At 37.3% G+C, this 12,046-nt stretch overlaps 1 protein-coding gene across 2 annotated transcripts in view; it reads right to left on the bottom strand.

Moving 5' to 3' along the window:
• LOC140160963 (glutamate receptor 2-like) overlaps positions 1-12,046 on the bottom strand; it is a 158,585-nt gene that overhangs the window by 35,413 nt on the left and 111,126 nt on the right. The window lies entirely within an intron of this gene.

Here is a 12,046-nt window from a genome sequence, read left to right as displayed (position 1 = left end):
CACTGAAATCATGCTTTTAGAAAACATTTGCTAAAAATCATCAAAAATGGCTGAAATGGCACAAAATCAAAAGTCCAGGTGAACTTTTTTTCCACAACAATATAAATTATACTACACTTTAATAAATCTACTACAAGGGATTTTCAACATAGGAATCCAAACAATCAAATACCAACATGCACAGCTTTGTCCTGATATCACTTTAGGGGCTTTAACAAAATGTTTAACCTCTACTGTGATTTGATATCTATCTCTTTGATAGCTGATAATGCCCAGCCATTCAGCAAGTGGCTAATAACTGACCTTGATAGGCTTGAATGAACACTGTCATCTGCTTTAAAACCATCACACTAGGACCTGGTCACTCCATAATGCTACAGGGAGCACATTACTTTAACAATGGAGTGAAAGACTCATTATTGATTAGGCGCGTATTTTAAGAGTACAGCTCCTGTGCGTGTATAGCAGCAAGTCAGTGTTGATGGTATAAATATAAGAAAACGTTTGGGGTTGAAATCAGGTGAAAATACATCAAATGAGCACGAAACTTCACATTTATGTTCAGAAAGGTATCTATTTAACATGACTCGAAAGGTGTATGGAAATTCCAAAGGGAAGCTGGTGATTTATTTTTTAACTCGAGATCTACTTGTCCATTTTTTAACCTTTTTACAGAGGGTATGATAGAGGTAATAACGGCAACTCTGCCAAATTGGGCTATTCCAGAAATTAACGGCACCTACCCTATAGAAGACTTGGGATTCCCAAAATAATTTTTTTTGATTTACGAGGTCAGATGTGTCAAATTTGTCTTCTATAGGGTATGTACCTTTTATTTCTGTAATAGCCCATACAGAGCAGGGTCACGTGACACAAAACTTCGGACGCTCTGAGAGGTTGCATATCAATCTTCGGTCACAGTTCAATAACAGAGATTCAAGAGTGAAGCTAAAGCAGCAGGCAGAGTTGGGGGTATGAGGCTATTATTGAGTTAGTTTCCAATATTCTAATAAAGTTTGGTTATTTCTTCATCGTGTAGGCCTTAATTTACACGAAATTAGGATTAGGGTTAGGGTTAGGGTTATTAGAAGGATAATGGTTAGGTTTGGGTTCGGATTAGCGTATACGAAATCATTTACGTGGAGTATCAACTTTGATTTTTTTGTTCGTTTAAGTTATTAAGCATATATAAAGATTTTTAAAAACGAGTTTGAAGAAAATTTATCTTCGAGTCCCAATTTTTTTTTCTTGAGAGAAAGGCAGTTTTGTGATTTTTCTTCCATAGATGACAATGTTAAAACTATTTTTGTTTTTATCCGTTTGTCAAAATGGAGACTCGGATGGCTTTCAAAATAGAGTACCACGTGCCCACGGATATGATGATTGATATAAAAAAGTTTGAAATTGACAACCAAAATCCGAAATATTTTTCATTTTATACCAAGAGAGATTTTCCAATTCAGAACAAAATATTTGATGTGCATTTTACGAAAAATGTCAATTTTAAGCTGTTGAAATCCAAAACGGAAACAAATTTCGTTCCTTCAGGTTGCCAGAGATACGATGTGCATAGAAATGGTCAAAGAGTGTGCTTTTCTAGCACTTTGGAGAAAATCATATTTTCAAATTAATGCAGATATCCCGTTTTGTCGGTTGCGTAGGTCTATACATTTTTAAACATTGGATATTGATAAACTAATGATTGATGATCGATAATTGATTATCGATAATCAATAATAATTGATAATTGATTATCGATAATCGATAATTAATTAGCCATAATTAATTCCACGCACAACCCCCCCCCCCCATACCCAGAAGGAAATCATCCTTAGCGATTCCCAGTTTTGCCGGTTGCGTAGGCCTATATTTTTTTTAAATGATTGATTATCGATTATTTATTATCTATAATCGATAATTGATTATCGATAATCAATACCCCCTCCCCCCCCCCCCCAGTATCCACAAGGATATCATCCTTAGCCATTTGAACATGAGAGTCTGTTTCATCATTTGCGTGTTAGGGTTTAGAATTTAACTGAACGTTGATAACTGATTGATCATTGATTATCGGTTATCGACTATCTATAATTATATCTCCTCCCCCACCCACACCAACTCAAACACTACTTAACTATGGCATCTACTAGCGTGGTCGGAAATGGTTCTGCATTATGAAAAAAAAAAAACAATTTGGGGGGGGGATAATGGGCTATTCCAGAAATTAACGGCACCTACCCTATAGAAGACTTGGGATTCCCAAAATAAATTTTATTTGATTTACGAGGTCAGATGTGTCAAATTTGTCTTCTATAGGGTATGTACCTTTTATTTCTGTAATAGCCCATTAAAGCTCAGTAGGTCTAGGTTTTCACCTGATCTTATTGATCTGAATATTTTGTGCCATTCTGAGCAGTGCTGTACTTGGCTACTGGCAATTAAGCGCACTGTGGCGAGGGACCAACTTTGACTCACACTTACAGGAAAACCAAATACGTTACAAAACATATTTGGCATTAACATCCCCAATTTTTACAGAAAAATTTTGAAAAAAAAAGAATGAGCTCAATTTAGAAATGTCTGTGCAAGCAGTGCACAGTTGAGCTCCCTGCATGTCTATGGGAGTGTTCTAATCAACTTGATTGTTCATTGGTCATCCCTACCTTAAGGATTCCATTACAGTCGTATTTTTCTCCCGGGGGGGGGGCACTCGCATTCCCCAGCTATACGGGGATGTGCCGCGGCGACGACCCCCTTTTTCAGAGCCGCTAGCCGTTCCTTAGACCCACTAATTCATTGATTGCCGCTCTTGAAGCCCAAAATTTTTTCTAGCCGTTCCATAGACTCTCAGATCACCGATCTCCGCTCTCATTGGCATTTTGATTGGCGTGTTTTCTGTCCTACTATTTCGAGCCCAAAAGCTTCAAAGGGCATTTTCCATCAATTTCTTCCCCATAGCATTGAAACACATTGTAAGGAATAAGGTGGATTTTGGGCGGGATTTTGGGCTCCTTGTACTTTGTAGTAGTGGCAACACTGGTTGGTTGATTGTAAACAGTGATTGCAGCACTGCCGGCCGGTGAGTGCCGAGGCCTTCAGCTGATAAACATTTTGCTGGAAATAAATGATTTTGAGATCTCTTTTGGGAATAAAATTGCCAAATATAAGGAAAAGTACCTCAAATAATTATGTACACGTCCTTGCAGCTGGCCATAACAGTGAATTAAAAGGTAATTTACGATCTACTGGTTTAGTGCCAATAGTGGAATGGTTGTCAAATTCTGCACACTTCACTCAATCGTCTCATGTATGCACGACAGTTCAATGTAGCCTAAATGTTTTTCTTTAGTAATTACGGCACTGAAAAAATATTTTTGTGGGTTTGTTTTTATGGTGGGCTTAATATGTAATGCTGCTCGCTGCTGCTATAATTATCAGTAGGCTATATAGGTAGGCTAGGTCTGCAGGGTCTAGTAATTTTGATCCGAATGCTGTTTTGCTTTGCTGAGATTTCCATCGTAGGCCACCCCAGACCAATTTTACATTAATGATTTTCTTGATCAAAGTGAAATCGATTCCTTCAAAAATCTGTGGCAAAAACGTAACGAAATTGAGCCCTGGTTTGGCCTGCATGGTTTAGTTCCGAGACCCCATTTTCAGATTTTGGCGGCTGATCAGTTCCCAAGACCCCCTTTTTTGGCTGGTTAATTAGTTCCCAAGACCCCCTTTTTGGCCGGCCAATCAGTTCCCTAGACCCCCTTTTTGGCCGGCCGATCAGTTCCTTAGACCTCGAGTGCGAAACTGGCGGTGGCACACCCCTACCAAAAAAAAATTCGAGTGCCCCCCCCGGGATTTTTCTTAGCATTGTTTTATGATCGTTGACAAGCATTCACCTACGTTGTTGCTGTAATCAGTACACCCCCGTATTCTTCTGTCACATACACTATTTAGATACTTGTTTGTCTAGCCATTCCATTAATGATTTACATTATCAAATAAACAAATTGTCACAAGCAATAACGGAAGATGAAAGCTATCATGCTATGTTAGATCAGATATAAATATTGCAGTCTTACTTTCATGTAACAGCCTGTGATAACGTAATGGCAAGAATCGCCGCATTAAAATTGCATATTCCATAAATGGAATGGCCACACTTCCCCTTCTCTAAAATAGCTCCTTGCTCAACTATTGGTAACGCTTGTTTTTCTCCCGGGGTTTTTCTTTTGTTTGAATATTTATTAGCCCTAAATATAAATTAAGACAATTCATTATTGAGAATTGGAAACAACGTAAACTTCAACCTTCTTTTCAGTTCTGAGAAATCTTCATTATCATGATTATTGTGTCGTGTTTTTTTACCATAGACGTCTTTGCATTATATTTTAATTAAAGGACTAAATCACAACAAATTAGTAATAATAAAACAAGTCGTTCATTGTTATTTTTATAGCGATAGTGACACATTAAGGCGTCTATCACACTTTTATTGATGTTATCTTCATCTTTTACAGACAGCCCTTGCATGCAGTTCTTATCTTGTGACCCTATCTCTGTGCAATCAATCCATGTTGTTCATGATATAATCCTTCCTTCTGGGGATGGCCCTTGTTGATAAGGTTTCTGCAGGCTTTACTCACTTCACAAGAAACGCGCCTTTAGAGGATATACGACGAAATACCTACATTAACCGCAACGAATCGTTCTTTAAGACGCGCCGATATTTTAGCATTGTATCATCAGTTTAATGTTGCGTTTTTGTTGCTCTTCAAAATTGTGTTTATTGTATTTTGTAAAAAAGATAATAAAGCTTACTGCAAGTACATTTGGCATTTGAGCTATTTGTAATGTTATGGACACACCTGATATATATATATACATTTTGATGGCTATTTATACATTGAATTTATTCAAGGTTAAACTCTCTAATACAATGAAGGTGAAAACCTTAACGAGTTGAAGTTGACTTCCCGGCCCATTGTACTTAATCACAATTCCTGTAAATGTTGTGTCATTTGCAAAAAGCGAATCGAATTGGATGTCATTTTCCACGTAGTGCCCTTTATGTTTTCTTTCCCAAATGATCAGTGGCTGTGATTGTTACTTTTGTAGCAATGGTTAAATTGAATCATTGAGAAGTCATCAATAGTTATGTAATTTTTCCTGACACGTCCCATTAAACTAGCTTTCTGCACAGATATCTGGTCTAATCCAAATATATCCAGTAGTGACCCTATACTAATAGGGTTAGGAGTCCAGTCTGGGCACTGCGTTATTCAACTTTCTTCTACCGCTATTTTCAAATGGGGACTAGGAATCACATAGCTAAAGGCTGGACGTGAGGGAGAACAGCCAAATAAACACAGCTGCAATGTTCTTGAAATGCACTTAATGATATCTGAGACCTGCAATGCTGTTGAATGCTAAATTCGACACACAATAACATGGTTTATTTTCGATGTGGTGTATCATAATGATAGTCGTGTTATAACATTATCATGTTCATATTGCATGGACCGTGATCTCTCATGTGATAAACAAAGTGGTACTAGATTACTGTAACCTTCATAACCTGCTGAATTTGGTATAATTGGTGATAGTGTCAGGGTAACTAAGTGTCCTTCAGCCTCGACACGGTCGTCCTCCTGGAGGAATTGATTTGTCAGTTGCCCACAGTTGGTGGGCAGCAAACTGGAGACGTCTCTACTTTTGTTGATTTTGACAACGGTGGAATAGGGCCTATCTCTATATACGTCGCTGTTCTGAATGTGATCTCTTCATGTGATGTCCACTAAAACCATTAAAACTGAAGCAATGTTGACAAGCTACCACTGACAATCAATTTTATCTACGTGACTTTCATTTGATTTTCCTCATACGCAAATGCAAAAAGTATTTCATAGATAGTAACTGATTTCAATGTCATTTTATAGAGCAACTGATTAAACAAGTATGACAAATTGGCAATAGTCGTTATTATTAATCAAGTTTTAACGAGCAGCAATTGTTATGGGATATATTAAGTGCAGGTGCAATATAGACAAGTATTTCTCAAAACACTATTAGCTATATGAAAGGTTATTATACATATGACTTAAAATGCCTCGTAATGACCTAAGTCTATTAATGTAATAGTAACAAAGAATATTCCAAATGTATTGTACTTCATAGGACAGTGAACAATGTTAAATGCCAACGACATCATAATGGAACATATCAGCTGCTTGTAAATATTACAAATTTGGACAGATCTTTTGAATACGACATGCGAAGAAATGTTTGATTCTGTGCTAGACACCTACAAACATATCCGGCATGTTCTGAATAGACATATACCTTATTAGTTTCTTTATACAAATTCATCGGCAAACTCGATCGCATCGATAGAGTGTACTTTTTCTGAGAAGTCCTCAGTGGGCGACTTTGAAGATCTCTTATTTCCTTTCTTATCTCACGAGAGAACCGAGTGCTTTTTTCATAGTTGTACTTTATTGACTATACACTATACACCATTATTTTATTTGCTTTGTATAACTTCGGTAAAGTTCACTTTATATCATGAAATAGATCATCAAATTTGTGTGATTTTGCTTTTAGCTGAAGTACGTACAAAACCTATTTGCTTCAGTAAATTCACAATCCCCTGCCCTGCTCCTGTGTCTGTATCGTTTTGTCCTTTAACATTCCTTCATAGTATTCAAAAGTATTCAGTAAAGGTGGTGTTACTCCCAACGCGCCATGGAGTTAACATGGTCTTCCCTTCATTTATCTCTACCAATCATACATCTCCATTATTGCAAATTTGGTCATATCCATTTACATAATCGTAAATGGGAGAGCGAGTTGGCGCAGCGGTAGTTCCCTCGCCTTGCACCACTGAGGTCCCGGGTTCAAGCCCCGGCCGTTCCCAAGGACTGTATGTACATTTGGTTTATCCCGATTCCATGCTTGCTCTCGCAGGTTTTCACCGGGATCTCCGGTTTCATCCTGCTTTCAAAAATATCGGTGACTAGTTGTTTGGTTATTAAAAACTTCCTTCACCCAATGGAATTTGGGGAGCTGCACAGATAATTGGTGGATGTTACAATCTAAGTGCTGATAGGTCTGCGCCAGGTTCGGCTGCAACGGCCTAGTTGATGCGATCTGATTGTGATGATTTAGCATGGCAGCGAATCAATACACATTTTCAAGACTGTTAATAATATCCAGCATCCTTCTTCTTGTTGTTGATTACAAAGTTCTGTTGCGCTCAATGTTCTGGACAACTGGTGTATGTATAATTATCCTGATTCACTTGCTCTGCGAAGATCACTGTTCAGCGAAGTCCACTGGTGACTTGAATTTATATATCCTTTGCGTATAAAATCATTGCACAGATGACAATGTCTAATATGACACTGTTTTCAAATCACTCACTTTCTCCAGGCAACAGGCCTTTCCTGCACTGATTCACTTTATTGCCAGATGTGTTGTTTCATAAGCCAGACTTCAGCAAGTATATATTCACCCATTTTGGGAAGACAAGAAGACCGTTGTTGCACTCTGGATCTCCTTCATTATATATTGCTGGATTAATACCACATTATTGGCTACGCAAATTGACTGGCCCACATGAACCTCTTTTTGAAGTCACTTAAACTATAACACACAATAAAAAGCCTACATTCACTTTCTAACTCAGATCTGTCAATAGAAACTGCCCTTCTCTCTTATATACCTCTATGATTTTCCCTACATGATAGTCACATTGAGACATGTGGGAATTTCCCAGATCCAAAAATAGATATGATTGAATTTGTTTTTCTGATCATAACAGGATTCCCCTAAAATGTCTTTATACAAACTCTTGCATTACTTGTACGGGGGTTCAGAATCAGAAGATACCTTTACACTAGTACTTATTTTATCCAGAAAGGTTATCATTCATAATGCAGCTAAATAATATTGAAAGTTTAAATGGGTCATTCCGAATGCTTTGTTACGACAACAAGCTGTTTTCAACTGGGTATGAGTGCTTACATGGCAAGGATGTGACATCCAGCTATACGGATGACATGATCTCTCTCTAGGCTTACTTTGTAACACTTGCCGCGTCTCTGCATACTTGAATTTTGATATGTAATATCATCGACAGTTCTCATTACTTTTTGATTTATTTATCACATTCTGGAAGGCTGTCCTTACAGGCAGTAAACAAACTATAACGTTTATGAAATTTTACAAAGTCAATATGAAAAAACATAACATTTTTGTTTTTATCAGAAGTCTTTGCTGCGCAAATAACTCCATAAATTCAATCATCCATTTATTCGCATTGTAGCAATATCACATTTGTAATAATGTGAAGAAATAAGACAGTAATTTTAGCAGTTGTTCATTACTTAGACTGTATCTGTTGCAAAAAGCAAAAAACTTACGCTAGTTATAAATAAGGTCAGTGCAATGGTCAACGATACGCTCATAGTACAAACACGCGAACAAAAAAAATAAACTGCAATATTGATCCAATGTAATGTAATTTGCAGCTTAATTTCGACGGTTTTATGACCTTGAATTACTCAGACGCAACCTTGAAGTTAGTAAAATAATGCAAATGTACTGAAACACGTATCATATCACTTATTTCATTTGCTGAAGATGCTATGTTGCCATTTCAGTTTTTATATTAATATATTGAGTTTATTTTTCCAATATGTTTATGAACATATAAATGCGGTAGCACAGTTCCAGGAGCTTCATTCGACTTGTAATTATGAGGAAACTTGATCTAGCATCCAAACCCTGATTATATTTTTTCCACCCAAATGATCCAGGTGCAAACATGGACATATGATTTGAAGGTAAAACAGTTTGTGCGGAGGTGTAGCGAATGTCCCATAGCAATGATAAACAGAGGATAGGTGGTCTTGTACAAATGCTACTGAGTGAGCACCTCAAGACTACGTCTTGACATTTACATTCATATCAATAAGTCGGTTTTCTGTTTCCGATACACAAGACACAAGCACATTTACAGCTTGCATTGGATAACACCAGTAATGCCCACAATTAAACTTGATTGACAAAAATAGAATGATCATTACGGGACCACACCTATACCTTTACAAAAAATACAGTTAAAATGCCTTCGACATAACAATACAATGCTTGTCAACTGAACAGACAGTTATATATTGAAAGTTGAAACCGTAAGCAAAATGTACATAAATCAAGCTTTATGTTTCCTCGTAAAATATGATACTATTGTGTCTTCAAACATGAACACATTATGCACAGTTGCAAATAACTTATAAGAGGAACAGTCAAGAGCAACATGTCATTAAAGATACTATTATTATTATTATTATGATTATAAACCCAAATTCTCTTATCATTATACCGTTGACAGGAAATCACCAACGTTGTCGCTCTAATCAGTACACCCCGGTATTCTTGCTAAGGCCAACAAAAGTGTTTGTTTGCCCAGACACGACCGACCCCAAAATTCAAAAAACATCAAACATGATATAAAAATAAAGAAATTGATGTTTTTTCCTATAAAAATACGAACTGACATTTGAAAGTTACTATTCCTGGCAATCACAGCTTTCATTTTTCCCATTTAGCCCTCCCAACAATATTTTACCATCAATCAACATCAATATAGAGAACCAAGCATGGCAAATATGGTCACCCTTGAAACAAGTATGCATTTATACTGAATTTATACTGAATCTTTTATCAAGATTTTGTTGCCAAAGAGATTAAACTTTATATGGTAAGGTTGAAATACATTCATACACTCCTTTATCAAAGCAGCCAATCAGAAAAGCGGTTAGAAAAGTATGCGGAGTGCATTGATCGTGTATAATGTGCACTCCGCGTATTATGCGCAGGATTGATTTAATTTATGGGCGGGTTGATGCATATACATTTTTAGTGATAATTTTGTTATAAAAAAACAGCAAAAATCATGTGTTTTTTCTTCTTGTGTATGAAATAGCTTAACGCGTACGGGGCTCGTGCATTAGACCCATCAACATCAGCGCGCATGCATTATTTTTTCTAATTTCTCTCCCAACAAGTAATATACGCGTTCATTAATCTGTAATTAAAGTTTGACACGAGCATAAAATGTAAGGCTGAATGTCGTATATTTTCTCTTACCCCACATGCTGCAACACATTGGGGCACAGATCAAAAAGGAAACCCACTCCTTTCTACCCCATGTCTGGGCAAACAAACACTTTTTTTGGCCTAATGGATACACCTTTATCTAGCCAGTTCAACAATGATTCATACATTCAAATAACAAATTGTCAAAAACAATAATGAAATCTGTAGCTATTATGTTATGTTGTTGATAAATATACAAATATTTCAGTCTAAATGAAACATTATGTCATAAATGAAATGACCATACCTTCTCGCAAAACTTGCCTCTTCCTAAACCATTGGAAATGCTTGTTTTTTGTGTTGTTCAAAAATATTAACCCTAATATATGAATTTACACGTGAATTTCAGCCTTCTATTCAGTTCCGATTAACCTTCAGTGTTGTATCTTGTCATTCTTTTAAAAGCAAAATATTTTTGTTGTTGTTTTATAAAATTCTAGCGTGAACAATAGCCCAAGAGGAGTGACACAGTTCAAGAACTTATATAGGCACCACATGGGCAATCAGTGGTTCATATCAGCTTAGGATCAACAAGAGTGAAGGGGTACAGTAAAGCATCAGACACGAGTAATACGATGTTTATGCACTCGGCTCTTGAAGGATGGTGCACAGTTGTCAGATATGTTTCTGACTACCTGTGTTTATTTACCAGACTTGTAGTGACTCGACTCGAAATGACTCGACTCGACTCGACTCGACTCGAGTTTTGGTGACTCGATGACTCGACTCGAGGCAAGGTGACTCGATGACTCGACTCGACTCGAGGGTTGATGAATCGATGACTCGACTCGACTCGAAATTTAATGACTCGACTCGATGACTCGAGGCTTGTGACTCGAGTCACTGTGGCTGAATCGACTTTTTAAAAATGACTCGAAAAAATAAATTATACCTTAATATTTCTAATAATACCTGCACGTTTTCTTCCACACATCTCAGTGTATTGTGATTCTTATATTTTACAAAGTGGGCTTACTATCTCTCAGCATCTTTATAATAACTTAAAATATAAATTATATGTATGTGTGTACAATGTACATGTATGATTGCGTCGATCTGGCTAAAGGATCCACCTTTTTTTTACATGCTTCAAACTTGGCATGGTGGAAAAGTCCATTGTCCATCATTGCTGAGCCTGGCTACACAAAATGTACATGAATGCTACACACATGTCATTGTAACAGCCTGTGCACACACCCCACATGTATGCTACATGTCTCATTCACACAATGACTGATCAATACAGAAAAAAAAAAACCAGCAAACTGGGAAAACATTTCGAGATACTCTCTTTTTTGTGGTGAATTTCAAGTTATCATGTTAAAATATCATTATTATAGCTTTTACTAATCATTTTGATTATTCCCCATCCAAATACACTCCTCTACATGCTGCACACATGAAGAACTACATTGCAATGTGACTGACTGGTGTGAGCATTTCCACCAGCCACATCATGACATGTACTTATTGTGCCCATAGGCTTGGGCTTGTGCATCTGAGTCAAATGAATAGAGTGGTTCTTACCATAATGAAATTTGGGATGTTTATGAATTTTAAAATATCAATAAAACATGGATATAATTATCCAGATGTGCATAATAAGACTCGAAAGCTACATCATTGCTAAATATAATGTTGAAATTAGCAGACTTGTACCCGAGCCCAGCTTGTCCGAGTCCGAGCCGAGCCGAGTCCATTTGTATCAGAGTCCGAGCCAAGTCCGAGTCCTTTTGTGTCCGAGTCCGGACTCGAGTCCAAGTCCAGGGGTGCCGAGTCCGAGCCAAGTCCGAGTCCAACAAAAATAAGACCCGAGTCCGGACTCGAGTCCGGCTCGAGTCCGGACTCGGGGTGAGAGTCCATGCCCGGTGGTGGTGGGGGTTCATTCAAC

Source organism: Amphiura filiformis, chromosome 9 (assembly GCF_039555335.1).
Source record: "Amphiura filiformis chromosome 9, Afil_fr2py, whole genome shotgun sequence".
Classification (NCBI taxonomy): Eukaryota; Metazoa; Echinodermata; class Ophiuroidea; order Amphilepidida; family Amphiuridae; genus Amphiura; species Amphiura filiformis.
The sequence above is the reverse complement of the archived record's forward strand: the minus strand, read 5'-3'. Positions and strand labels throughout refer to the sequence as shown.